The 27,932-nt window shown below is 39.6% G+C and overlaps 1 pseudogene; it reads left to right on the top strand.

Annotated features, from left to right (window-relative positions):
• The window catches only part of LOC120222067, a 120,536-nt pseudogene that overhangs the window by 63,691 nt on the left and 28,913 nt on the right, over positions 1-27,932 (top strand).

Genomic DNA, 27,932 nt, shown 5'->3' on the forward strand with positions numbered 1-27,932 from the left:
TTCCCCTAAAATTCTATGCATTAGAAATGACAAACATTGATTTCTCTGTTTTTGATGTTTCTCTGCCTCATATGGTCACCTTCTCAGGAATGATACTCAAGGTTAGGTCTTTAGAACTCTTCTCCCCTGTAACCTGGAGTCTTCTCTACATTCTCCACCCCGGCTTTCAGTAGGGCATCAATACTTGTCACTTTGAAATAAAGTCCTGCAAGAATTGCCAACATCTCCTTTAGGACAGATCCAAAGGGAAGGCGTTGAGTCCAAGAATCCAATTGCTGATGGGGTCTGGTCCTGGGATTTAAGTCAAGGACGTTAGTTTTCCCTTTAGTTCCCTGCTTAGTAGCTTCTGTAGACCAGGAGTAAGAAAAGGAAAAATACAAGGGCTCCAGGATCGTAGGATTCCCCTCGAGCATATCCGAGTTCTTCTGTAGGCCTCCCTTCTGCCTTTACGTCCCCCAACTGCATAGTCTGTAGCCAGTCACTCTTCACAGCCCCATTGTGGCACTTGGTGCCCACCCGGCCTAAATCATGCTATAAAAAACCACCTTTTTGCACCAAAAACTAAATGCAAAAATACACAGGATGGATATGAGGCCCCGAATAACTTAGAAAATAAAAGACCCAGCAACAGCACTGCTAGGAATTAACCCAAGGGATACAGGAGTCCTGATGCATAGGAGCACATGTACTTCGATAGTCATAACAGCACTCTCAACAATGGCCAAAACATGGAAAGAGCCTAAGTGTCCATCAGCTGATGAATGGATCAAGAAGATGTGGTTTATCTTTACAATGGAATACTCCATGGCAATGAGAAAGAATGAAATCTGGCCATGTGTAGCAACATGGATGGACGTTGAGAGTGTTATGCTGAGCGAAATAAGTCAGGCAGAGAAGGACAGATACCGGATGTTTTTACTTATAAGTGGATTAGGAGGAACTTAATGGAGGACCACGGGGGAGGAGAAGAAGGGAAATAGTTGGGGAGAGGGAGAGCGATGGAGGCAAACCATGAGAGACACTTGAATACTGAGAATGAACTAAGGGCTAATGAGGGTGGGGGAGAGGGGAAGGGGGTTGATGGGCATGGAGGAAGGCACTTGTTGGGATGAGCACTGGGTGTTATATGGGAACCAATTTGACAATAAAAAAAAAAGGCAGGAAGGGCAGTCTTGATTTGCAACATGTGAAAAAGATACTCTGTATAAAATATACTGAATTTTACAGTATATTAAAATATACTACACATGGAAACAGGCATCTGCGTGTGGTATCTCTCGCATTCATATGGGGGCTCCCAAATACTGGTTGATGATCCTGTGGAAACCAAGAGCATGAGTGGTGAACAGAATTCACCTGTGGCAGAATAAAATGATAGACTTATGAATACACCTCAAGGGAGTCGTGGGCAGGACAGCAGAAGAGAGGGTGCCTGCCATGAGGCAGTGAGTTGGGGCTGATTTTGCAGGGGGAAGATGAGGATGTATGGTGACTCATAGAATTACCCTTATTTGGTGATTCTGCCTGGTTGTAAGTAGCCCATTTCTTAGTTAATTAGGGCCTATAGATATTTTGAGGTGGGTCACCCACTGGCCTGCCTCTCTTCAGCCAGACGGGCCCTGTGGGCCCCTCTACAATCCATTGCTCAAGTCTGTTTGCCTCAAAGCAGCCTCTACTGAAATTATATGTGATTGAACTTTGTATAAATCCATTGTATTTTCACAATTATATTCATAATCTCATTTAACAGTGATCATGTGTCCTTTGCTGTGTCTTAGGCATTGATAGCAATTGGTTTTATTATCGTTCATGTGCACGTCTTTAATTGGCTTGGTGCTCTTTGCCAGATGTATCCCCTATAATATCTATTTCTCCCCCCCTATAATTCCTAAAGATCTTAGATTTATTGAGCAATGTGCAGAAACCATCACATTTCAACTGGAAATCTCTTTCTTCAGAGTTTCTCTTTGCTTGTAGTCTCTGATGAGGAGAACAACAGCAAAAGGAATGTAGCTTCAATTCAATTTCCTTACACTTTGCAACCCATTGATAAAGGAATGTCATACTCTGCCTGTTTAAAGAATTCACTTTAAAAAATAAGGCTCTAAAGCAGCTATGAGTTCCTTGAGAAAGGGCATGTTTGCACGTCTCACGTGTCTATCATTGGGCTGCAAGGTGTAAGGAAATTTCATTGAAGCTACATATCTCTTGACTTTGTGTCCCTTATCATTTCCCTTCCGTCTTGAACAACTTTGACCCTTACATCTTTAAGGTCATTAAAGATGGAAGGTCTCATCATCTGTAGCTTCTTCCTGCTGAATAAGGGCATGGAGATGTTCATACCTCTGAGTGAAGGTTGGTCGGTTGAGAATTTAGTAGGACGTAGGAAAGGCTAAGGCAGCTGTTTGTAGAGTTGATAACATATGGGGGTTTCCTTGAGTAGAAAGAATCATCTGTTTTTTTGAAGTTCTGCCACTGAAAATGTCTCATCACTAGTGGAGAGAAAAAGGAGAAAACAGCAAAACATGACAGAATAAAAAAAGCAGGGGAGAAGCCCAAAGAAGTTTTTATTTTACTCCATACTCTGGTCACAGAAATACCCTTTTATTTACTACTTTATATTTTCAGAAAATGAAAACAAAAATCACATAATTGACCTATTTGTGTGTCTTAAAATCCTCAAAGAAAACATTCCTAGATAGAAAGTAGAGCAGCTGGGGTTGTCACACAAAGGAACCTTGATTTGCAGCCAATAAGCAGATCAGAGGGATTAACTCCCAAAGGAGAGATACAGAGCAAGGGGGTGTGGTGATGATTTCCTTTTATTTAAGATTGAGTGGAAATTTGGGAAGTAGAGCCTTGTCATCTTCTGTAGAACTGGGTATAAGGTGGCACACGTGCCTTAAGAGAACACTTCTATGCATACTTTGTATGTGATGTAAGTGAGGTTTGTGCTCCTCCTTGGGTGGAGATTTTGATATCGCAGAGTAACTGTCCTCACTCCATGAGTTAACTCCATCATCCATCTGCATACGTATAGTCAGGGGTTAAGCTCCAAGTGGGCCTGCCTAAGCTGTTCCTTAGGGCAGACTACATTTTGTTGAATATTTTCTGTTTTCATCACAGGAGACTGTGTCCATGGGGTGTTTTGCTAGAAGTAAAAGATAAGAGAGAAAAAAGAGGTTAAGTAAAATGAGGGACTAAGGTGAGTGAGTACAAGCAAGTAAGCAGTGAAGGTCATTTCTTGGAGTCTACCTGGTGACATTAACTCTCTCTTTCATCATCGGTACCGTTATGAACACTGCCATGGCCACTGGATAACTCTGGTATTTGTTGCAGGGACTGCTGACCTTCAGGGATGTGGCCATAGAATTCACTCAGGAGGAGTGGAGATGCCTGAGTCACAGTCAGCGGGAACTGTACAGGGATGTGATACTAGAGACCTATGGGCACCTCCACTTCTTGGGTGACGATCACCTCTTCCAGATTTCCCAAACCACACTCAGGGTTTTGTTCCTTCCTTTGAAGACTCTTTCTTGGAAGCTTGGTCTTTGCATGACTGGCATTCAGATCCCTGCAGTAATGGAAGCAAGTAGGGGTTTGTAGATGTAGAGCAATACCTCATGAGGCTTCCGTTTCAGTTTTTGCCTCCCTTTTTTAAGGTACCACCATCATTTCTGTAGATTCATGGCAATTTTAAACACTGAGTGGCATAAGACGGTACTGCCCACATCTTAGACTCCAATTTTCACTGCTTATTGTACTGGTAGTACTCGGAAGTGGGTCATGATGTGAATATGTGAAACTTCTCCTACATGTGCTAAAGAGGCTCTTTCTTGGGCAACAGTGTTTCACAAGTCATTTTTTAGAATTCTACCATGTCCTCTCTTGTCTACTGAGTAGATGTAGACCCAGTGATGACTGGGTTAAAAGGTAGAATCTCCAGCAATAACTCTATTCTTTCTTTCTGATAAACAGGTCTCATTGTATCAAAACCAGACCTGGCCATCTTTTTGGAGGAAGAGAAGGAGCTGCGGGGTGTGAAGAGAGAAGACACAGGAGCGCCACACCCAGGTAGGTGGGAAGGAAGTAGATGACACAAGTGAGGTCCAAATGTGAAGGAGGAAGATAGACCTTAAAATGTAGTTCAAGTAGGTCTCTTTGAATGGAAATTCGTTTACGAAGCCTAGTTTTATGTCTTTCTCTTTCATAAGAGTGATACTTGCTGTCTAACACATGTTCCTCGATTCTCCAAGGACTCTCTTTCAGCTCCAGTGAAGGTCCACCACCTCGCAGTGAGGACCTCCGTAATCTGAGAGCTTCTCCATTGCTTTGAGAGCCCCAGAGCTTATCTCTGTATTTCTGAGGAACTCTATGCTAAGCCATTTCTAAGTTCTGTTTTGCTTCTTGTGACAAGTGTGTCAGGGTAGTCGTGGGCTGTTGGGGTTTGATGCAGAAATCCTGGGAACACTGGAGACAGAGATCACAGGTTTTCTGGTTTCTGCTTTCCAAAGTTACAGAGGCTTTACTCTTAATTGTACAAAATTGAGGCTCAGTAATTTCAAAAGAACCCAGAAAGCCTCCCTCAAATGAGAAATTCTAAACCTATTTTTCAGATCAAACTTCATTTGTCTTTTCATTAACTAAAATTTGAAATTTCCACCCTGTGTTCCATTGCTCAGTGGTGAAATAATTTAATGTATCTATGGGCATCCTAGCATTCCTGCATATTAATACCATAAGGCACCTAGAACATTTAGAAATTAGAACTCAGAGCCTATAGTAAATTTTCAATAATTACCTGATTTCCTAGTAATTGTATCATTTTGTAATTTTGTCTTGTAGGAAGTTCCTGTGACTTTTTCATACATGTTTTCATTTTCTAATAAGTTGTATATGAGCCACCTCTCTGATCGTTTTGAATCCAACATTCTATATTACATGGGTATGTGCCTTATAATAAAGGAGGTAGAGGGGTGCCTGAGAGGCTCAGTCGAGTGAGCATTGGGCTTCGGATCAGTTCATGATCTCGCATGGGGCTCTCTGGTGTCAGCGTGCAGCCTCCTTTCGATTATCTGTCTCCTCTCACTGCTCCTCCCCTTTTTGTGTGATCTCTTGCTCAGTAATAAAGAAACATCTAAAAAGAAAAAGGAAGTGAGGTACATAATTAGTAAAATTCCCTACATCTATAAAAAGGATTGTTCATAAATGTGATTTTACTTCAGGGAAAAATTAATAACCAGATTGCTCTTCTACTTTCCTCAGAATGTATCTGAATTTGATGCCAAATATTTATTTGTTTATAAAGGAATTGTGAGTATATTTTACAGCTTTGGCAGTGTTTGTTGACTTAGAAAGGAAAGATTTTTGTTAGTTTGCTTGTTTCTGAAGAATTGATTATACCCTTACAGTCTGTGTAAAAGGAGGAATATAGTAATGAAATAATACATTTTAATGTATTTTAAATGATTTGTAAAATGTTTTCATCAGAGCATTTTATGTTTGATTTTTAATGAATATCTTTCCTGTCTTGCTGTCAATGAAGACATGACAACAATTCAAACGCAACTTTTTCCTGGGTATATTCACAGTTTAAAAATATCGTCATATATTAGGTTTCCTTTGAAAGGATTAACCTATTTTATGTAGACTGTTTGGTGTTAACTTTTGTCTTTTTTCTCGTTTGCATTCTATAATAATGTGCTTTCTTTTGTATGGGACTTTCCACACATTAGGTAGTGGTAGTTTCATCCACCTGTGTATTTTTGTTACAGGATGACAATGTTCATCTAATACATTTTAAGACATTGTGAGTTTAAGTCAAGTATGAATCAACCATACCATTTACCAGTAAAATTGTGTATTATGTATATATTTTTTTTTGTAAATTATTATCCATACATACTTTGGGACTCAACTTGTTTCTTTCTTTCCTTGGTCAGTGGTCGGTGAATGTTTTATCATGTCTAGGTGAATAGACTAATGATAGTCTAGATGAATTCTCATAATGATAGACTAGTAATGTCATGGTGAGTCGTCATAACAGACCATTAACTTCATCATGTGTTTATTTGTGACTTTATATCCTCCTTGCCTGAGAGAATCAGTTTTTGGAATTGAAAGTAACTTTCCAACATTCTGTACCTCCAGGGTACCTGGGTGACTCAGTCTGTTAAACATCCAAGTCGTAATTTTTGGCTCCGGTCATGACCTCAGGGTCATGAGATTGAGCCCCGTGTCAGGCTAGGAGCGGAGAATGGGACCTGCTGGAGAATGTCTCTCCTTCCTCCGTCTGCCTCTCTCACACATGCACTGTCTGTCTCTGTCTCTGTCTCTCTCTTAAGCAAACAAACAAACCAACAATTCTGTACCTCTGTATCAAATTTAGATTTTTTATCCTTAATTGTGCTCTTATACCCATGACATGCTTTGGTACCATTCTCATTAACTTTTCTGTCTTCTGTAGTATAGGTATCACTTAAAATATCTTCAAGGTATAAAAGCCCACTTTAAACTGATACTCTCAGTTGCTTACAAAATTATTCTACCTATCAGCTCCACCCCTGCACTCACTTTAAGTCACAGATACCACAAATTCTATCTTTCAGTATGTACTTGATTACCTCTAGGTTAATGATTTTTTATTCTTTTTTAAAAATTTCTTTTTTCCTTATTTAGAGAGACCCAGCAGGGGAGGGGCAGAGAGAAAGGGTGGACAGAAGATTAGAAGCAGGGTCTGTGCTCAGAACCTGATGTGGGGCTCAAACTCATTACTTGTGAGATTATGACCTGAAATGAAGTCTGATGCTTAACAAGATGAGCCACCAAGGGACCCCAGAATTTTTATTGTAGCAGAAATTAAAATCTTGTGCTTCCTCATTACAACATGACAGGTTTGTATACTTGTGTATTTTTAAAACTTTCTTAATGTGTTTTTATTTTTGAGAAAGAGATAGAGACACAGAAACCAAAGCAGACTCCAGGCTCTGACTGTCAGCACAGAGCCCAATGTGGGGATAGTTCTCACAGACCTCGAGATCATGACTTGCGCCAAAGTCGGTCGCTTAACCAAATGAGTCCCCCAGGTGCCCCAGTTGTGTAAAATTTTATATTTAGCAGAGGCCTTTATGTTCTCATGTGGTTTCAGTTACTGTTTAGAATCCCTTCATTTCAACCAGAAGGACCTCCTTTACTGATTATTATAGGACAGGTCTACTTGTAAACTTGGAAGACTTTTTATTTGGGAAAGTCTCTACCCTACATTCATGGGAAAGTTTTGCCAGTTAGGATATTCTTATATGTTGGCTTGTGCACTTCTTCCCATAAGGTCTGAGAATCCCATTACTAATCTCCTAGGAGCTCTCCTGGACGAGATGAGTTGTTTTTGCCACGCTGGTTCAAATTTCTCTTCTCACCCGTGAGTTTTGAAGGGTTAATTTTGTGTTACTGTGCTCACGTCTTGACATTTATCCTACTATGAATTGACTGAGCTTGTTGCATTTGTGTCTTCTTTCCACATAGAAGACTTTAATTCTTCATATCAATGGTCGCCCGCTTCCCTTTCCCTCTCCTCGGGAATTCCCTTAATGTACGTATTGAATCCTCTGTTGCTGTCCCATGAGTCCCTAGACTCTGTCCTTTGATTCTTAGTAGATAATTTAACACAAGAATACTTTGTTGTGCTGATTCTTTCTTATGCTTGATCAAGTCCGTTGTTGATCCTTGTGTGTTTTTAAATTGAGGAATTGTAATCTTTGTCTCCCAATTTCATGTTTATTGTTGGTTACATGTCCTGTTTCCTTGGGTGTATATTTTGGTCATGAATAGTTTTCCTGCTATCATTTAGTTACCTGTCTATTTTTGTTCTTGCTCCGTGAACATCTTCATGACGATTCTTTTGAATCTTTGTCAGGCAATATATAGTACTTGACTAATTTACCACCAGGTTTGGAGATACATTTTGTTCCTCTAATTGGCACACAATTTTCTATTTCTTGTATCTTTTTATATCTTTGGTTGACATTTGGAAATTAAAAAGCAAACACCCCCCCCCAAAAAAAAAAACAACTAAACAAAACAAAACCAAGAAAATAACTGCCTCTGGGCCAGGATTATGGACTTGGTTTGTACAGAGGGACACAAATTATAGTAATTCTGGAGAGAGTGACCCATGTTTTGGGCTATTGTCCTCTCTGAATTTCTGTAATTGCTAAGTTTAAGAAGTGTAGTTACTTTTTAAGGCCCGTGATACCTTCTTCTCTCTGTTTGTGTTCAACTCAGTAGACTCTCCAATGTTTGAACAAATGCACAACTTCTTTCTGAGCAGCCACCACAGTGTATCCAGAGAGTGCTCTCATTCCTCTGGAATGAGTGGCAGAAGCAAGCTCTTCAGGACAACAAGGAAACCTGATCATTGATCAAACATTTGTTTCTCTCCTCAACAGACAGAAGACTTTTCTCACCGTGTAGCCATGGAGTGTCAGGGACGGTGAACAGTCACTGTAGGCAACTGTCTTAAACATTCTTTGCCTTTTCCATGTGGCTCTTCTTCATTTGTACCTGCCTGGGTGCGCTGTATGCTTCTAACTGGCTTCTGGAGCCCTCAAAGAAGCCCTTTGCTCTATTTTTGTCTCCATGGAGGAGCAGAGTCCTGGTGCTTCCAGTTTCTCCATTCTGCTGATGTCCTATCATGGGTATTGCATTTGCACATTCGGTATTTACATATATGTATGTCAGTGTAGTAAGTGTGATGACTTCTTTTGTATCTTGCAGTTGTATCTCCGTAACACCTTTAGGCTGGTTGGTAGACAGACCAAGATGAGTCATTTGGTACAGTGGTATTGGAAGCAATGGACACTGTAGCCCTGAGTATTTAGACTTAAGGGATGATGGGGAAGGTGATGGGGTATAGTGAAATGTAGAATGCATATTAGGATGGGTATAACGAAACAGAGACAATGAAATGAATCCTGTCATGTAATCCTATTGCTAGGAGAGATCAAGGATAGAAAACCTTCTGGGGGAAACCTTACCTTATATCAGCTCTTTGCAGAACAGAACCTTTGAAGCAAAAGTCAAAAATCTGTTTTTAAACCTACATTTTCTCTGGATGGACATTTGGAAATTTTGAAAAGTCACCTAGTCCAAATTGAAAATAATCACTGAAAGTATTTTAAATATAAAATTGGATTAACCATTCAGTGACACAATTCTGCAAATGAGAGATTTGAAAAGGAAGATAAAAATTCAAACCGTGATTGACTTGAGAAGTCCAGTGTGTAAGGTTCATTATTCTTCCACCAACACATAATTCCCTTGTTCTAAAATCTCTAATTTTGATGAACACAGAAAGGTTTTATCCAAACACCACTGTTTAATGGTTACAATATAATACTTAATTTGGAGCAAGTATTTATGTGCTGTGTTCTTAGGAAGGCCTTTAGTTGAGGACTCTAGCTTCCATAATTACTGAGGTGTTTATAGTGAAGACAGAAGTTACCAAGGCAATGAGTGTGTGATAAACATGAATCAAGGATCAAATCCTGATAAACATGAGAGAACTCCATCTCCAGAGAGCCAGGATAAAAGTAAGAAATGTGGGAAAGTCTCGTATGTAAGCTCAAATCTTCTTATACATTATAGTATCCTGACTGGAGAGAAGATTTAAGAATGTAGTAACTCTGGGATAGCTTTTATTTGTCTTCAAAACTCACTCAACAGCAGAGATTTCATAATGGGAAGAAATCTAACAAATTTATACAATGAGACAAAGTCTTTAACTACCACTCAAGACTTATCGACCTAAGGAGATATATACTGGGAAGAAGGCTAAATAAATATATTTAAATATAAATACACACACACACACACACACACACACACGTGTGTGTTCATTATAGTTTAGTGTGTGTGTGTGGCAAAGTTGTTAGGCCCAACTACAAACTTTCTGAACATCAGGCAGAGCATAGTGAATGAAACCCTATAAATGTAAAGGATGTGATGAAGAAGCATTTAGTTTGTAAGCAAGACTATTCATGATGAGATAATACATCCTGAGGAGATAACTTACAGATGTCAAGAATATTGGCAAATCTTTAACTGGAACTGAACCTTTACTGAACATGAGAGAAAACACAATGGATAGAAACTCTAGAAATGTAATAAAGGAGGAAGGACTTTTGGTTTTAATATACGATTCAGTAAAAACCAGTCTTTTATAAAGGATAAAAACTTGTAAAATATTGGGGCGCCTGTGTGGCTTAGTCGGTTAAGCATCCAACTTTCGCTTAGGTCATNTAAAAAACAGTCTTTAATAAAGGATTAAAAACTTGTAAAATATTGGGGCGCCTGTGTGGCTTAGTCGGTTAAGCATCCAACTTTCGCTTAGGTCATGATCTGGGGGTTCGCGGGTTCGAGCCCCGCATCAGGCTCTGTGCTGACTGCCAGCTCAGAGCCTGGAGCCTGTTTCAGAGTCTGTGACTCCCTCTCTCTCTGACCTTCCCCTGCTCACGCTGTCTCTCTCTCTCTCTCCTAGAAATAAATAAAACATTAAAAAAATTAGAAAAAAACTTGTAAAATATTGACATTTGGCAAACTATAGAATGAAAAGGCAAATCTAACCAAAATCAGAGCATTCACAGCAGGAAGCAGTAGGTCAATACCACTTTTCAGACATGATTCTAAATCGGAGTGGTTATTTAGAGGAAAATCCAAAGTTGAAACCCCGAAATCACTTACATGAGTGTAAGTGTAAGGGGCACTAACCCCTCCACCATTGAAAATATGTGGGCATCTCTTGAATCCCCAGAACTTAAAACCTTACCTGCTTTTCCATGGAAACAGCCTGTTGTTGACCTGAAGCCTTACCTAGAACATTACCAGTCAACCACTCCATTCTTTGTTTGTTGTCTGTATTATAAGTGGTATTGTCATGATTAAGTAAGCTTGAGAAAACAAAAGGTTAAGGAAACTATAATGAATCCAGATTTATAGTAGCTCATTGGATTTACATTTTTAAAAAATCTGTGTATAAGTGGACATACACTGTTTAGACCCATGTTATTGAATGGTGAACTGTATTTTTAAGATGCCTGAAAGGGGGAATGGATGTCTGAAGAAGGATAATTATTCTCTGTTTCTGTGGACCATATATAAGGGGTTGTTGTTTTTTTTTCATGGTACATAGTATTACTTTTACTCATAAATCTTCTCCTACTATGGCTTTATTGCTTATGTCATGCAAAATGATTTGATTGTTGTTGTCTTACAGATATGAGGGGCTCTTTTATGAGAGAAAATTCATGCTTACCGACTTTTCCTTGGAAGATTAGACACTGTTCGGTACTACATATGAAGGAAGACTACACAGGGATGCTTTTTGTGAATGACATATAAGAGTAGTATCAGTAGTATCAGTTTTGTTTAGGGTACATTTGAAATTAATATATATCCATTAATAAGCCTGAATGCACTTTAATATGTCAACTCTGACTTATAATGAGAGAAGTGGCATCCTAATCCAACCTTAGCCTGCCCCATTATTATTCAAGGTTGCAGGTAAATAGACAGGAACACAAAGTACATTTGACTCTTGTACAACATGGGTTTGAACTGTGTGAGTCCAACTTATAGGCAGATGTACGCATAGTACGGTAGTGTAAATGTATTTACTCTTCCTTTTGATTTCCTTAATATTTTCTTTTTTTGAGCTTCTTTGATGGTAGGAATACCCTAAAACACCCCTATAAAATATCAAGTATATTGTAATTGAGTGATTTTTCTGTCAGTGGTAGGCTATTAAAATGGCGTGTTGGGGTGTCAAACTTTTACAAGGATTATCAACTGCATGCCTGGTGGGTACACCGAACCCCTGCTTTATTCAAGGGTCACTTGTACTTGTTTAAGCTGTAGGCTGAGAGCACAAATAATCTCTTTTCCCAGTGGCCTTAACCTCAAATTATTTGAACTTAATTCTCCCAAAGTTTACATATTCTATCTTGTCTTCCTTTTTGTAAGTGCTGGGGCATTACGTGCTTTTAATCACGATGATATAGAAGTATTATTGAGAGAGTGGCTGAACAATTTCTTGCTACTGCTGCCTTGGAATCCATTTTGTATAACCAGGCTGGCTGCAGGGACTTTGAACTGACTCTAGCTCCACCCAATAGCAAACTCACTAGATGACAGCCCCACAGTCATAAGCAAATAGAAGTTCCTGTTAAGAATTCCCCAATAATTGAATAAGAATGTCCACTCTCATATATTTACCTTGTATGTCCCTTAGAAAAGACCCCTGCCGAGAGCAGCTGCCATACTGCACTCATGTTGATGCATATCGTGTACTTTAGACTTAGCCCAGGAAATCCAAAGCACTCCAACCATGGACCCCAAAAAAGGCATCTTCTCCAGTTCCTGTCATCCTCTCTGCCTGTACTCAACCTTGACCTCTCTGTCTTGCACTTCATGACAAACTGCATACCTCCTCCATGGTCCATGAGTAGTAAATTATTTCTTCTTTGCTTATTGATCCTTGGCTCACAAAATAATGCACAGTGGTTCTACTTAACAACTGCTAATTGAACAAAGTCACCACAAATATAAGATATCACTACAGAATTCTCAATCACTCGGGCACCTGGGTGGCTCAGTCGGTGAACCATCTGACTTTGGCTCAGGTCATGATCTCACGGTTTGTGGGTTCAAGCCTCGCGTTGGGCTCTGTGCTGACAGCTCAGAGCCTGGAGCCTGCTTCAGATTATGTATCCCTCTCTCTCTCTCTCTCTAACCCTTCCCTGCTCACGCTGTCTCTCTCTCAGAAAAAAATAACCATTATATAAAAAAAATTTTCAATCACTATTTAACGTCTGAACCTGAGTTCTTTTTTGTTTTGTTTTCTTTCCTAGTGTGGTTTTTGTGAGCATATGTAACTCAGATTTTCATGGTTTTGACATACCCAGAATGCAATATGTTATATGAAATTAAGGATTGATTTTGGAGTAACAGTACTAATCAAGAAGAAGAATGCGTGCATATATGTGTGTGTGTGTGAACCTAGATCTTCAGAAGGAATTGGAATATGTTCAAATGAGGATATTTCAAATCTCAAAATTGATAATTTCCTGACAACCAACAAGTATGGATTGTTGAGAATGGAAATAATTTTCTACATCGTTTGTACTGAATTTATGTCTCCTAAGTCTCTGTGTGTCTTAGTTTGAGAATCTCCTCCTGTAATTCCTATTTTAATTAACTTAAATTGCTGATACTCATGTAGGAGTATTCTATTTCCGTGTTCTAATGTTCATGGACTGTTGCTGCTATGACTTGTGCAGGGATTTGAAGATTTGTTTGCATAAAATGACATGGTGTTCAAATGTTAATTTGAATATAGGAGTAATTCTACAGAGAGCTTATTAAATTCCATGTAATTTATTTAATGCATTTCCTTCCTACTCAATTGGAGAAGAACACAGAGGACGATTTCCTTAGTCTCTATACTTTTCAGTTCTTGGGAGTGACCTCATCCAACTTATTCACTTTAGTGGAACAATTTGATGAGCTAAACATTTGGAGATTCATGAGTTATGGGCTGTGTTCACCTTTATTGGAAGGAAACAAATATGGACAGTGCTGAGAGTTTGGTAGATGTTCTAAATGTAGGAAGAAAACACTATTCTATTAAGAGTGATAATGCAGCCCAAGATAAGAGATTTTTTTTAAAAACCTAGCCTGAAGCATTGGCATAGATTCTTCATGTGGGGAAGGACATATGTCCTAGGCTGCACGAGTGACTCTGAATGATAGGATAAATTTTACTTGTTTTCTTTCCAAATCATCTCCAGTTCTTCTGTCTCCTCCTCTCCATTCTGATGATATAGGCATGACAGCTGTTCTTTCCTGTGTTGGGTAGACTCCCTCCACCCCCCTCCCCCCCCAAGAAAAGAATGGAGGCCTTCTTATTTCTTAGCACCTAATAATTTTCAATATTTTTAAAGGTATCTCATTACCTTAGAGAGAAAGAGAATGGGAAGGAACATAGAGAGTGAAAGAGAGAGAACCCCAAGCAGAATCTGCACTGTAATCACAGAGCCTGATGCAGGGCTCAAACTCACAACCATGAGATCACGACCTGAGCTGAAGTCAGGTGCTAAACTGACTGAGCCACCCAGGTACCTCTACAGTTTTTTAATATAATGAGACATGGCTGGTAATTGAATCAACTGAGCCATCTCTCATATTTCAATACAATCTTGTCACCACTTCAATGGAAGGAACAGGAAAACACTGTCAATGTTCCAGAGGATTCCTTCAGGCACTTGGTACGGAGAGAGTTATGAGGATAGTATACTTTGAGAGGAAGATAGGTTCTACCAAAAGCAAATATGGAAACCTCCTGAAATATGAGGAAAACTCAGGTAGGAAGCTCTCTTTGGTCCCTGCAAGGCCTTAGAAAAATTCTTGTGATCAACAGATGTGACAGAGATGGTGATTGGCAACCAACACGGTGGTTTTCTGGGATTGAGGGAAGTCCGATCCTTTTCTCATGATTAAAGAATTCCCTGGTGGTACGTGGGCCAGATGCTGTTGGGTGCCATAGAAAACGGTACTTTCCCAGACCCAGATGTGTGTAGGTTGTTGGTGCGGGGACACTGTGGGAATAGCTTGAAGATGTCACAGGACAAAGTTGACGTTAAAGATGAAAAAGGCTGCCGGACACTAATAGTCAGAGTGAGCAAGGCATGTGGGCATTTTCCGGAAGCACTGGCATTGCAGGAATATAAGCCAAAAATAGGTCTGGTCCAGTGTTGGTGGGTGTCCTCCAAGGATCCTGACCACAGCTGGCAGGACTTCCCTCACTTCCACTGAGCCCTGTGATGAGTCTAGTCCCCTGCTCTGAACTGTGTGTAGAGCAGTGATTAATTGGGAAGCAGGTCACCAGTCAGCAGCACTGAGATGATTTCTGCTTCAAACAGCCTACCCAGGTTTTAGGCTAGATGTCCCTATGTTGTTTCATGGCCTAGGCTGTCCTTAGACCCATTCGGACCTGAGTGGAAAGAGAATGTCTGTCACTTGTAGAAACCAATAAAATTAAGTAGGGTACCATGTTCTACTCCCATTTCACATTGGTGTTTCATGGAAGGAGAAGAATTCATTTTTCTGTACTGGTTATTTTGGGTTATTGAGATTTTCCCAGCAATGTCCAATGGGAATAGTTGCCAAGAGAGCTGATTCTGAGAAGTACTGAAGTAGGAACTACCTATGTCACCAGCTTTATGATGTCATTCCCCCATGATGAGTGTTTTTATGTCTCATGAGCTAAAAAAGAAAAGCTTCCCTATATACATGTATTTATATTTTATACTTGTGTACAAATATATGTGTGTGTGTAATACACAGACACGCTAAGATTGTTATCCATGCAGTAGGATATTGAAATGGTGTATCTTGATAATGAAAAATAACATTATTAATACAGTGACATGGTCCTTCCTTTTATAGATTATTCTATACACTGTATTGACTTGCTCCTTGTTTCATTGGTTATAAAAATATAGTTTTGTTTATTATTGTTTTCCCAATTTTAACATCTTCTTTTATGTATAGTTCTTAGGAAATTCCAATGTACTATCTTTAAGCAAAGATTCTTGTTATCAGGAAGATATTGTTTATTTATGCTTAATATTCTACTGATGATACTGGGGATGGGATTTACCACATTTGTTTTTCCTTGTGATGTACGTCCTTACTGCTCTGGACATGTATTTCCCAGCAGTTGTTATATGTCCTTTCAGGAATGCTAGGCACCTGACACCACTGTGAACCATTACAGGTCTCTGCACTTCATTTGCTCTGTGCTCCCTGCAAGATCCCTGCACGATAGGTTAATAATTTTTCCGTGTAACATTAACTAAGGGCTGATGGAGGTAGGGGGAGAGAATGGGGAGTGATGGGCAAAGAGGAGGGCACTTGTGGGGATGAGCACTGGGTGTTATATGGAAACCAACTTGACAATAAACTATTTAAAAAAATACCTTCGGTGGATGTACTGAAAGATGGGCATAAGTCACCTCATTTAACCTGGAAATTCACTTCTACATCTCATGTTGTTTTTATTTTTATTTTTTTTTCTGAGCTCTCCAGCATTTGTTTTTTTTTGTCCTAAATAGCTTATTGTCAAGTTAGTTTCCATGTAACATCCAGTGCTCATCCCAACAATGCCCTTCCCCATGCCCATCACCCCGCTTCCCATCTTCCCCACCCCCAACAGCCCTCAGTTTGTTCTCAACATTCAACAGTCTCTCATGGTTTGCCTCCCTCCCTCTCCCCTACTATTTTCCCCCTTCTTCTCCCACATAGTCCTCTGTTAAGTTCCTCCGAAGCCACCTATGGCTTAGGTATTGTCCTCCTCAGCCTGACTTATTTCGCTCAGCATAACACCCTCTAGTTCCATCCATGTTGCTGCAAATGGCCAGATTTCATTCTTTCTCATTGCCGTGTAGTATTCCATTGTATATATATACCACATCTTCTTGATCTATTCATCCGTTGGTGGACACTTAGGTTCTTTTCATGTTTTGGCCATTGTTAAGAGTGCTGTTGTGAACATTGGGGTACATGTGCCCCTATGCATCAGCGCTCCTGGATCCCTTGGGTAAATTCCTAGCAGTGCTATTGCTGGGTCATAGGGGAGTTCTATTGTTAGTTTACTGAGGAACCTCCACACTGTTTTCCAGAGGGGCTGCACCAGTTTACATTCCCATCAACAGTGTAGGAGGGTGCCCTTTTCTCCACGTCCTCACCAGCATCTACAGTCCTGATTTGCTCATTTTAGCCACTCTGACTGGCGTGAGGTGGTATCTCAGTGTGGTTTTGGTTTGCATTTCCCTGATGAGGAGGGACGCTGAGCATCGTTTCATATGTCTGTTGACCATCTGGATGTCCTCTTTGGAGAAGTGTCTGCTCATATCTTCTGCCCATTTCTTCACTGGATTGTTTGTTTTTCAGGTGTGGTGTTTGGTGAGTTCCTTATAGATTTTGGATACTAGTCCGTTTATCTGATAGGTCCTTTGCAACTATCTTTTCCCATTCTCTCGGTTGCCTATTAGTTTTATGATTGTTTTCTTTGCCATCCACGGAGCTCCCTACTTCTCTGCCATCTTGCCTCCCCACTCCTGAGTTCTCCAGCATTTAGATAAGGGCAGCAGAATAGAATTTCTCACATAGAAGGACTGAGGGTAGGTTGTAGAGCTACGTTTCCTTTCACTTAGCCTCCAATCAAACTTCAGATGTCCTGTAATGTTGTTTTTAGTCTCTTTAAAGAATGAAGGCTCTCTCTTATGTTTGCTAGAGTTACTAGTGTAGAAAGTGGAAATTGTAAATCAATCAAGCCTTGCTGCTGAAAGTTTCCATTTGGTTCTATACTCATGTCACAGATGTACTGTTCCTTATCAGTTCTCTGTTGTTCTAGGAAAAAATATAAATATGCATCATATATACTCAACTGTCTTAAATATGTTAACTATAATTCAGCAGGAAAGATCAATGAGACAAAACTTTTGAAAATCCTAGGGGATTCACAAACAATAGCTACGTCGTTGTATCAAAGTGAGTGTTGTCTCTGTGGTGCGTTTGGACGACACAAAAAGCTTCCACCTCAAATAGATCTCTAATTTTGATGAACACAGAAAGGTTTTATCCAAACACCACTGTTTAATGGTTACAATATAATACTTAATTTGGAGCAAGTATTTATGTGCTGTGTTCTTAGGAAGGCCTTTAGTTGAGGACTCTAGCTTCCATAATTACTGAGGTGTTTATAGTGAAGACAGAAGTTACGTTTTAAGCCCCTGAAGAGATTTCTTGTTTTCAATGACCAAAACAGTTCAATTCTGTAACAGTTATTTTTTTATTCGAGTTTTAATTTTCTTATTTTGTATTGTATCCTTCGTCTTCTCTTTTGGTCGATGAGTTCTGTGTTTTAGTCATGTTTATACTACTTTCTTCACTTCAAAACGTGCTCTGAACTGTATTTATGGTTTCCTCCATATAGTGGTCTATGTGTTCCAATTGATGAATTCGAAGTCAGATAATCTAGGACTAAAACTCGAGCTGCACTATTACTACAGTTTTCCCAAAGTATTCTGTTAAGATGAAAATCCATTCTAATGTTCTCATCGGTCACTGTGGAGTTTTGGGGGGGGATTTAGGAAAAGTGTTAGAACGATGTATAGTGTGTAGTAAATGTTCAAGAACAGTTGCTATTGTTCTTGAGGTTACAAGTTGTAATTTCCGCAATAATCTTTAACTTCAAAGTCCTCATGAGTTCTTGTTTTTCTTTTCTTTCCTTTGTTTTTTCTTCTGTTTTGTTTCGTTTTAGAATTTAAGTGTGTTTTAGAGACGACTATGTTAGCATCACTTGCAACTTGAGAGAAATATGGGAACTCAGACATCTGCCTGAAATCCAAGTCAGAATCTGAATTTAATTAGACTTCAGTTCATTGTCATACACATTAACCTTGGAAAAGTACACATCTAGCTCGGCATCAGTTGTCCATTCTTCTATGCCTGTCTTTATGTCTCAAGGATTTAAAGCTGATAACTATGCTTTGTAGTATGCTTTAAATTAGGAAGTGTTTGCCACCAAGGTGCCCTTCATTTCTGGCATTATTCTGGGTATATGTTACCCTGTGAAACCCATATGAATGTTTAGATGGATGTTGATATACCTGCCAAATATGGCATTGGGTTTTGATAGAGATTTATTAAATCTGTAGAGCACTTTGAGCACTACTGATAGCTCACAGATTAAGTATTCCAGTGCAAGAACATGGATATCTTTCCATTTGTTTCTTCCTTCAATTCCTGCACAATATTTTATAGTCTTAAAGTAGGTTTGACTTCTATCATTATGTTAAAATGTAAACATTTTTTGTACAGAAACACAACTAATTTTTATGTGTTGTGTTTGTATTCTCCAAAAATGTAAACTATGGATGAGTTTTACATATGTGGAGTATTCAGAGGGGAGAAAAATGGCAGCGGAATGGCAGAACTCTAGACTCCTCAGTTCTCATGAATACGTCTGGATAATTGACAAATCGTTCTAAAAATCCCAGAAATGGTCCTGAACCCTGACAGAACCAAGTCCCCAACTTCTGGGAAAGAAAAGGCCACTCACACTGAAGAGGACAGAAAGTTTAAAGACATGGTTTAGGGAGAAAGGGATTGCAGTGCTGCAGAGGGCAGAGAGCCATGGTCAAGGAGAAGGTCACGTGAGACAGGAGCACACATGGGAATGCTTAAGGAGAAAGTTTCGCCAAAACCATTGGCTTGGAAAATGAAAAGCTCTGGCAGCTAGCCTGTCGTAAAGCCTGTCTGAGTTTTAAAGATCATCAGGCTTGGCTTGGATAGAGCCAAGAGGGCAGTGTGCTGCTTCTGGAAAGAAGCACAACGTGGGGTTAGTAAATGTGGCAAAGTCATCTGAAGAATGAGTGGAACACACAGGGCGGGAGATAATTCACTACACTAGAAGCACTTCCCTGTCAGGCAACATTCACTGAGGTGCTTGTTGAGGAACTAAAGACCCAGCTGGAGCTCCTTCTCTCCCCTGTCCCTTGGTATGAACATAGAGCCCCCTGAGGGAAGTAGCTCAGTAGGGACACTGGATATCTGTCTTGCTTACTCCAAGCCCCCACCTCCCTTTGCTCAGTTTGTAGTGCCTTTGTCTATCAAGCTTGCCTCAGTCCCAGCAAGGTCTGCCCCTGCCCCATGAGACCAGCACAAGCTGCTGCCTACACCACATTTCCTGACCACACAGTTTTGCAGGGCCTCATTTCTGGTGGAGTTGATATCAGGTCTGGAGTCACAAGCAGACCACAGCTCATCTAGTTATGACTTACATATTCAGGCCAGGGATCCTACACTGTTCATAGCAGTCACAGAGTACATCTGCAGGCCACTGGCTTAAATGATCTAGCAGGAGACATAATTGTCTTTTCTAACATACAGAGAAAGGCAGAACCTTAGACACAATGCCAAGATGGCAGAATTCCTACAACGTCAAAGAACAAGATATGGCCATGAAGAGAAAATTAAGTGAAACAGTTATTAGTAACACACTTGATGGAGAATTTAGGCAACACTCATAAGGATACTTCTGGGTTGAGAAAATAATAGTGATAACTGTACCAGGGAGCTAAAACAATTAAAAAAGAATCAAACAGAGGTGAACAATGCAATGAACAAGATTGAGGGACACCTGGGTGGGTCAGTCAATTAAGCATCCAATTCTTGAATTTGGCTCAGGTCATGATGTCACAGTTTGGGAGATGGAGCCCCATCTTGATCTTTGTAGTGACTGCCTCTAGCCTGATAGAGATTTTCTCTCCCTCTTTCTCTACCTCTCTTCTGCTTTCACTCTCTGTATCTCTCTCAAAAAATTGGAAGATTGGAAACAGGCTTAGCAATGAACAGCAGGCTGCAATTAAAGAGCAATGACTTTGACACTTAGAAGGGAAAAATAATGAATCTAAGCAAAAGACAAGAGAAGAATAATGCAATAGGATTCACTTGGGGAACTCAGAGTCTCCATGAAGTGTAATAATAATTTTATTATGGAGGTCAGGAGAAAAAGGGAGAGGACAGGGAACAGAACATTTATTTCAAGAATAATAGGAGAAATCTTCCATAATCCTGGAAGGAAACAGACATCCAGATCCAGGAGTATCAAAATGGTAAAAACAACAACACAGCAACAACAACAACAAAACGATTTGCTTCCTCTAAGAGACTCATGTAGACATAAAGACACCTGAAGATTGGCAATCGTGGGGAAATGGAAAAACAGATACCATGCAACTGGATGTCAAAAGAAAGCCAGAGTGACAAGACTTCTATCAGACAAGCCAGACTTCTTTAATTTATATTGTGTTTATCCTGCTTGGAGTCAGAGTAATATCCTCACAGGATAGTTCTGAATGTTTCTACTCTTCCACTATTTGTAGGATTTTGAAAAGATTGTCTTTAGTTATTATTTTTTTACATTTCCGTATTAACCGAAGAATGCATGTGATCTTGGGCTTTTTTGTGCTGAGAGACTTTTTACTTTGAATTCAACTTTTATTTTTCTTATAGGTATAAGAAGATTCCTGAATTCTTGGGCTCAAGAGTCATACTTCAGTGTTAGTAACTTGTGCTTTTTTAGGAATTAAGTGGAAATCTTTTTTTTATTTGTTTATTTCCTTCTGTGTGAGAGAGAGACAGAATATGAGCAGGGGAGGGTCAGAGAGAGAGAGGGAGACACAGAATCCAAAGCAAAGGCCAGTCCCTGAGTTATGAACACAGAGCCCGATGCAGGGCTCAAACTCACTAACGCTGAGATCAAGATCTGATCCAAAATCAGATGCTTAACCAAGTGAACCACACAAGCACCCCAGTGGATTTCTCTCCTACTTATTTGACTTGTTAGTATATCATTGTATATGTAGTTGAAGCACTGCCAATTTTGTTATTCTTCTCGTTAAACTGGGCATTACTTTCAATGTTATGTCTGATCTCTATTTTATTTACTTCTCACTTTTCTTTCTAAATAAAATAATTTCAGATGTTGCCTTATTATTTCTTCCTCTACTAAATTTCAGTTGTCTTCTTTTCTAGTTCCTTTTGGTGTAATGTTATTTATTTCATGTTTTCCTTATCTGAAGTATTTATACCATTAAAATTAGGAAAATCAAAAGTAGTAAAAAATTTAGCAGAAATAATACAAGCATTGACCAAAATAATACAAAATAAAAGTAAGGATTCATGAGAGTTTTCTATAGATCCTGTGATCTGTGAACAGAGATACTTTGTTAGGAGTCTGTAGCCTTCATTACAGTTGATTTTGTAACCTGATAATGCTGATATCACAGAGATGATTTTCATATTTTCCTTTCTGGTATGACAAAGAGTATTTTCATGTTTTCCCTTATCTTCACCTCTTGGAAATAGTTGAGGAGATTTACAGTACTTTCTCATACAACGTTTGTTGGAGTTATCCAGTGAATTTATGAGACATAGGACTTTCCCTTCTTTGGAGTTAGTTTGGGATTTTCGTTTCTTGGATTTCTTTTTGTTTATTTTTAAATTAGCCTTTCTTTCTTTTTTTTTTTAAATACTTTATTGTCAAGTTGGTTTCCATATAACACCCAGTGCCCATCCCAATAAGTGCCCTCCTCCAGCCCATCAACCCCTTCCCCTCTACCCCACCCCATCAGTCCTCAGTTTGTTCTCAGCATTCAAGAGTCTTTCATGGTTTGCCTCCCTCCCTCTGCCCCACTATTTTCCCCCTTCTTCTCCCCCACAGTCCTCCATTAAGTTCCTCCTAATCCTCCTATACGTGCAAACATATGGTAGCTGTCCTTCTCTGCCTGACTTATTTCGCTCAGCATAACACCCTCAAGGTCCATCCATGTTGCTACACATGGCCAGATTTCATTCTTCCTCAATGCCATGTAGTATTCCATCGTATACATAAACCACATCTTCTTGACCCATTCTTCAGTGGATGGACACTTAGGCTCTTTCCATGTTTTGGCTACATTCCCCTTTCAATCTACTTAGTTGTTGGCAGTAGTGATCCTTTTTTCGTGATGGAGTATAGGTGGTTATATCGTTTTTTGAATTCATTCTCATCTATTGGTATCAATATGTGGACATATAATTAGTCATTGTTGCCTCATACTCATTTTTCTTTCAATGGTATTAGGTATAATTATACTTCAGTGGTATCAGTGAAGTCTGCTTTCACTTCACTGCTGTAAGTAAAGTTGGTCTCTTCTCTTTCATTCTTACTTGATTGATAGGTCTATCAGTGTTGATCTTTTCTGAAAGCCAATGCTTCCTATGGTTAATGTGGTCTTACTTTTTCTGTATCCTACTTTGCTAATTTTAGTTTAATGTTTAAGTTTCCTTCGGTGGTAATTTTGGGCTTGTGTGTTACTGATTATTTGAGGTATTATTGAGGTATAGGAAAATGATTTGCACTGTAGCATGACAATGCTACGAAATTATCTATTTGGCTGTATGTGCTGTGTGCAAGTTTTGTGTTAACGGAGGAACCATTTACCTGACTTTATCTGGATGATTTTAAGGCTGTATAATAGAGATCTTCAGTATATTCATCTGCGAGTAGTAAGTGGGATGATTTTACTTTCCTGTTATTTGGTATTTTTATTTATCAGTTTTATCTTCACAATGCACCCAGAGTCTCCTGCCACAGCCATCCTTAGAACCTTCTCTCCAAACAGTGTCAGTGGGGGGGGAACATAGGGGCCTTGAGAATGATTTACACTTAATGATAGACTGGGACAACAATGGGGAGAGTGAAGGGCATGAAACATATCAGGAAGGACATATCCAAATGGAGACATCTGCCCATAAGAAGAATCTCACTGCCCCACATGGTGAAAAATATCAAGTATTTGGCAAAAACCTCCCCTTTTAAGTTAGCTACTTCTATCAGGCTGTGTGTTTCAGTAACCAAAACCTCAAATCAAATATTCAAACATAAATATTTGTCAAAAGAAAATCTGAAAAATCTGGAAAGTGACCTCATTCATGTTGAAAATAAAAATTTGAACCAAGTTGAAAATAGGATTGGATTGACCTTTCAGTCAAATGATTCTGAACATCATAGATTGAAAACTGAAGAAGAAAGTGTTAAGTGGAATCGAATCGAGGGGTGCGTCACAAAGTCAACCCTAGAAAATTACCAGACGATTCTGAATGGACATCGAATTGCTGTTTATAGTGGATCTGAGGAGAAATTGAACCAGGGCTCAAACGTTAACAAATGTCTGCATACTCCTTTGCCAGAAAGCCATTTTGAATGGAATAAAGATGAGGGAGTCTTGTCTCAAAGATCTAAACATATTACACAGACGAGTACGCATCTGAAAGAGAATCCTTGCTGACAAAAACTGAGGACTGATGGATGTGGGGGGGAGGGGGGATGGGCATGGAGGAGGACACTTGTGGGGATGAACACTGAGTGTTATGTGGAAACTAATTTGACAATAAACTATTTGTAAAAAATAAATAAATAAATAAATAAATAAATAAATAAATTAAAAAAAAGAAAGAAAGAGAATCCTTGTAAATATAACGAACGAGGGAAAGGTCTGAAGCTGACCTCCAGTGCTGGCGATCATCAGACAATTTGTGTGGGAAAAAACGCGTACACATGTAATAAATCTGGAAACACGGTTAGTCAGTCACCAAGACTAAATACACAGAAGACGATTGGTCCTGGAGAGAAAGGGTACACTTTTAAGGACTGTGGCACCGTCTTTGATTGGCGCTCAACACTATCTCAACCTCAGCGAGCGCGTGCTGGAGACAAACTATACACATGTGAAGAATGTGGTAAAACCTTTAAGGACTGCCCATCACTAAACAGACATGGGCAAATCCACATTAGAGGGAGACTTGCCAAATGTCAACTATGTGGCAAGGCCTTTAACAGGCACTCCTATCTCACTAGACATCACCGCATCCAGACTGGAGAGAAACCTTACCAATGTAAGGAATGTGGCAAGTCCTATGCCCAACCCTCAAACTTTACCAAGCACCTCAGAATCCACAATGGAGAGAAACCTTACCAATGTAAGAAATGTGGCAAGGCCTTTTGCAAGCACTCAGGCCTTACTCGACACCTCAGAATCCATACTGGAGAAAAACCTTACAAATGTAAAGAATGTGGCAAGGCCTTTAGCCAGTACGCATACCTTACTGGACACCTCAGAATTCATACTGGAGAAAAACCTTACAAATGTAAAGAATGTGGCAAGGCCTTTAGCCAGTACGCAAACCTTACTGGACACCTCAGAATTCATACAGGAGAGAAACCTTACGAATGTCAGAAATGTGGCAAGGCCTTTCGTGAGCACTCAGGCCTTACTCGACATCTCAGAATACATACTGGAGAAAAACTTTACCAATGTAAGAAATGTGGCAAGGCCTTTTGCGAGCACTCAGGCCTTACTCAGCATCTCAGAATCCATACTGGTGAAAAACCTTACAAATGTAAAGAATGTGGCAAGGCCTTTAACAAGCACTCAAACCTTACCAGACATCACAGAATTCACACAAGAGAGAAACCTTGAAAATGTAAAAAGAATGTCAGTGCCTGTACGTGACCCTCAGCCCTTACTGGACACCAGAGAATTCCTATTAGAGAGTAACCATACAAATGTAAACAATGTGGCAGGCTCCCCCTGAAAGTCACAACTTACTCAACATTCTAGTTATCACATAGGAGCAAAACTGTGAAACGGAAAGACAGTGGCCTCCCCTTTGCCTAGAATTCCATCTTTGCTCAATATCATGAAATGCACCCTTGATACAAGCCCTAGAAATGTAATGAATGAGGAAAGACCATCATTTTACAATACCCTTTAGCAAACACCAGAGAGTGTATTTATGAAAGTAACTGGAAAGATAGACTGACCAAAGTATTAAATTGAACATCAAAGGTCAATAATGTTACAGAAATCAAGTAGATAGCAGTACATCAGTCACTCTCTTCAGACACTATATCAAAATACTTGTAGGGAATAGGAGAAAGTTAAACACTTAAAAAACGTAGGTGCTATTCTCGTTCCAAAGATACAGTGGATGTGTTTTTGAGTAGGTATAATTAATTTCATAATGTGCTTTCTTTCTTTCTTTTTTTTTTTTTTTTACATTGACCCTGTTTGGGATTAGTGAGTAGCAAATATTAATGTATTTCTCCTCTCAAGTCACTGCAGATTATTCATTTATTCCCAGCAGGTATTTGAAACCATTGGCTGATTGTTGTTGCATCAAAGATAAGACATGCCCTTCTTCATTAGGCTGGAGTCGTGCGTATCTAATTTTCCACGGAAGATAAAGGACGATATGATGTACAACATGTGAAGAAAGTCTAAATGGAGATACTCTTTGTGGTTATAAGATTGATGCAAGTTATCATGAATAGGTGTTCAGAACACCATGCTTCTCCATTTATTAAAACTAAAATCTTTCTCAATATTAGAAATAAAATGTTTCACGATATGGTCTTAAAGAAAAAAGAGGTGGCAGTCCAGTGAAGTACTGGTAGATCTTCATAATAGCAAGAGGGCATATGAGTTGTTACAGCTGCCATGAAGACGTCTTCACAGACACCAGAAAGAGGATAGCTACCTCTTCCCAAGAATGGCATACAGTTGTACATGCACATGTCTCAAGAATTACCTCAGGCCTCAAATTTATGGAAAGACTACTCCCACATCATTATGTCAGCACATGAATGGTCTTTTTAACGTTTGTATTCTGTATATTGAACAAGGACTTGTTGAGTTGGGTGGATTTGAAATGCATAAATTAGTCTGTGTAAACTTAATATATTTTAATTAATAAACATGATGGTTTTATGTGTTAACAGGGATGTGTGATGAATGAAGTGTGATTCCCACCAGCGATGTTTAACTATCGTCTTTAAGCTTGTAGGTAACTGAAGGAATCTGTCACTTATGTACTAACGCAATGGCATAACATACCTAGTAATCCATTTTCTCAGCAGCCTTAGGATTTACATTATGTGTCATCTTTTCCCCCCTGGTTTATCTATTCTACCACTTTGTCCTCTTTGTGAATATGGTGATATTATGATGGATATATTAGTGATTCTATATGGGTACTGGTGAACTTCTGGCTAAAGTACTCCATGAAACTGCTATTTGGAATTTATTTTTCACAGCCAGTATATTTTTAAGTTTATTTCGTTATTCCGACAGAGAGAGAGACACACAGAGAGAGAGAGAACATAAGTATGGGAGGGGCAGTGGGGGAGAGAGAATCTCAAGCAGGCTCTGCTGCCAGCACACAACCCAACACAGATTTTGGACCCATGAACTATGAGATCAAGAACAATCAGCTTAACCTACTGAGCCCCCCGGTGCTCCTAGACAGGCATTTTACAGGGTCTTGACTGATACCAGCCCCTCTCACTAGTACGTTCCCTAGACAACACCCTACAGAGTCACAAGATAATGCGACTTCTGATCAAACCTTTTTAATCTGCCCTGTGAGCCACCAGGTCTCCTTTCTCCCAATGCTTTCCCTTCTGGGTCCCTTACAGAAGGCACAGAGCTTGATTAAATCTGTTTTAGTTTGAATGGCCCAGTCCGGACATATCCAGGGACTCTAAAGCATGCCACCATGGCAGCTAATCCAGGTATGTGCCCCCCCTCATAAGGGGTGTGGAGGTATTGTTTTGTTGTGTGTATGAAGTGAACATGCACATGCTATGTATGTACACATGTGTGTAACAGACACCCCATAAGTAGGAGAAACAAATTCCAGTCGTAGTTATCTTGTAGCCCCAGGTAAGACATAGAAAATATACAAGGTAAAGAATTAGCATATGACATCCTCATGTGGAGAAAGACCCCTGTCCCAGGTTGCACAACTGAGACTGTATGTAGAAAAATCACTTCTATTTGTTTTATTTCTGAGTTGTCTCTGTATCTCCAATTCTGTGTTTCTTGCTTTTTGGTTCCAGCTACAGAAGCATCACAAACATTGTTCTGTGCCTGTGTTGTGGTGAGAGTGTCCTCACTAACTGCTTAGTTGAGACGAGAGACATGTAAGGCCAATGGGTATTCCGACGTGTAGCGCTGGGATGTGGGATGGGAATCTAAGTAAAATATGATGATGCCATCATCCTTAGAAAGACCTATGAAAGGAAAATGTGAAGGACTCTTTCCAACGAAAGGAGGTAACTAGAGGTGGCTCCCTTTAGTCACCCCGGGTCATAGGCAGCTCTTGGTGGTGTCATCGGATGAATAAATGTCATGGAGATCAGGAATTGGCAAATGTGGTGGGTTTCGAAGATTGGGGATGTCCTCCTTTATCTTCATGACTTCACTGAA

The sequence above is a fragment of the Hyaena hyaena genome, unplaced genomic scaffold (assembly GCF_003009895.1).
Source record: "Hyaena hyaena isolate Hyena2069 unplaced genomic scaffold, ASM300989v1 scaffold_838, whole genome shotgun sequence".
In the NCBI taxonomy this organism is placed as follows: domain Eukaryota; kingdom Metazoa; phylum Chordata; class Mammalia; order Carnivora; family Hyaenidae; genus Hyaena; species Hyaena hyaena.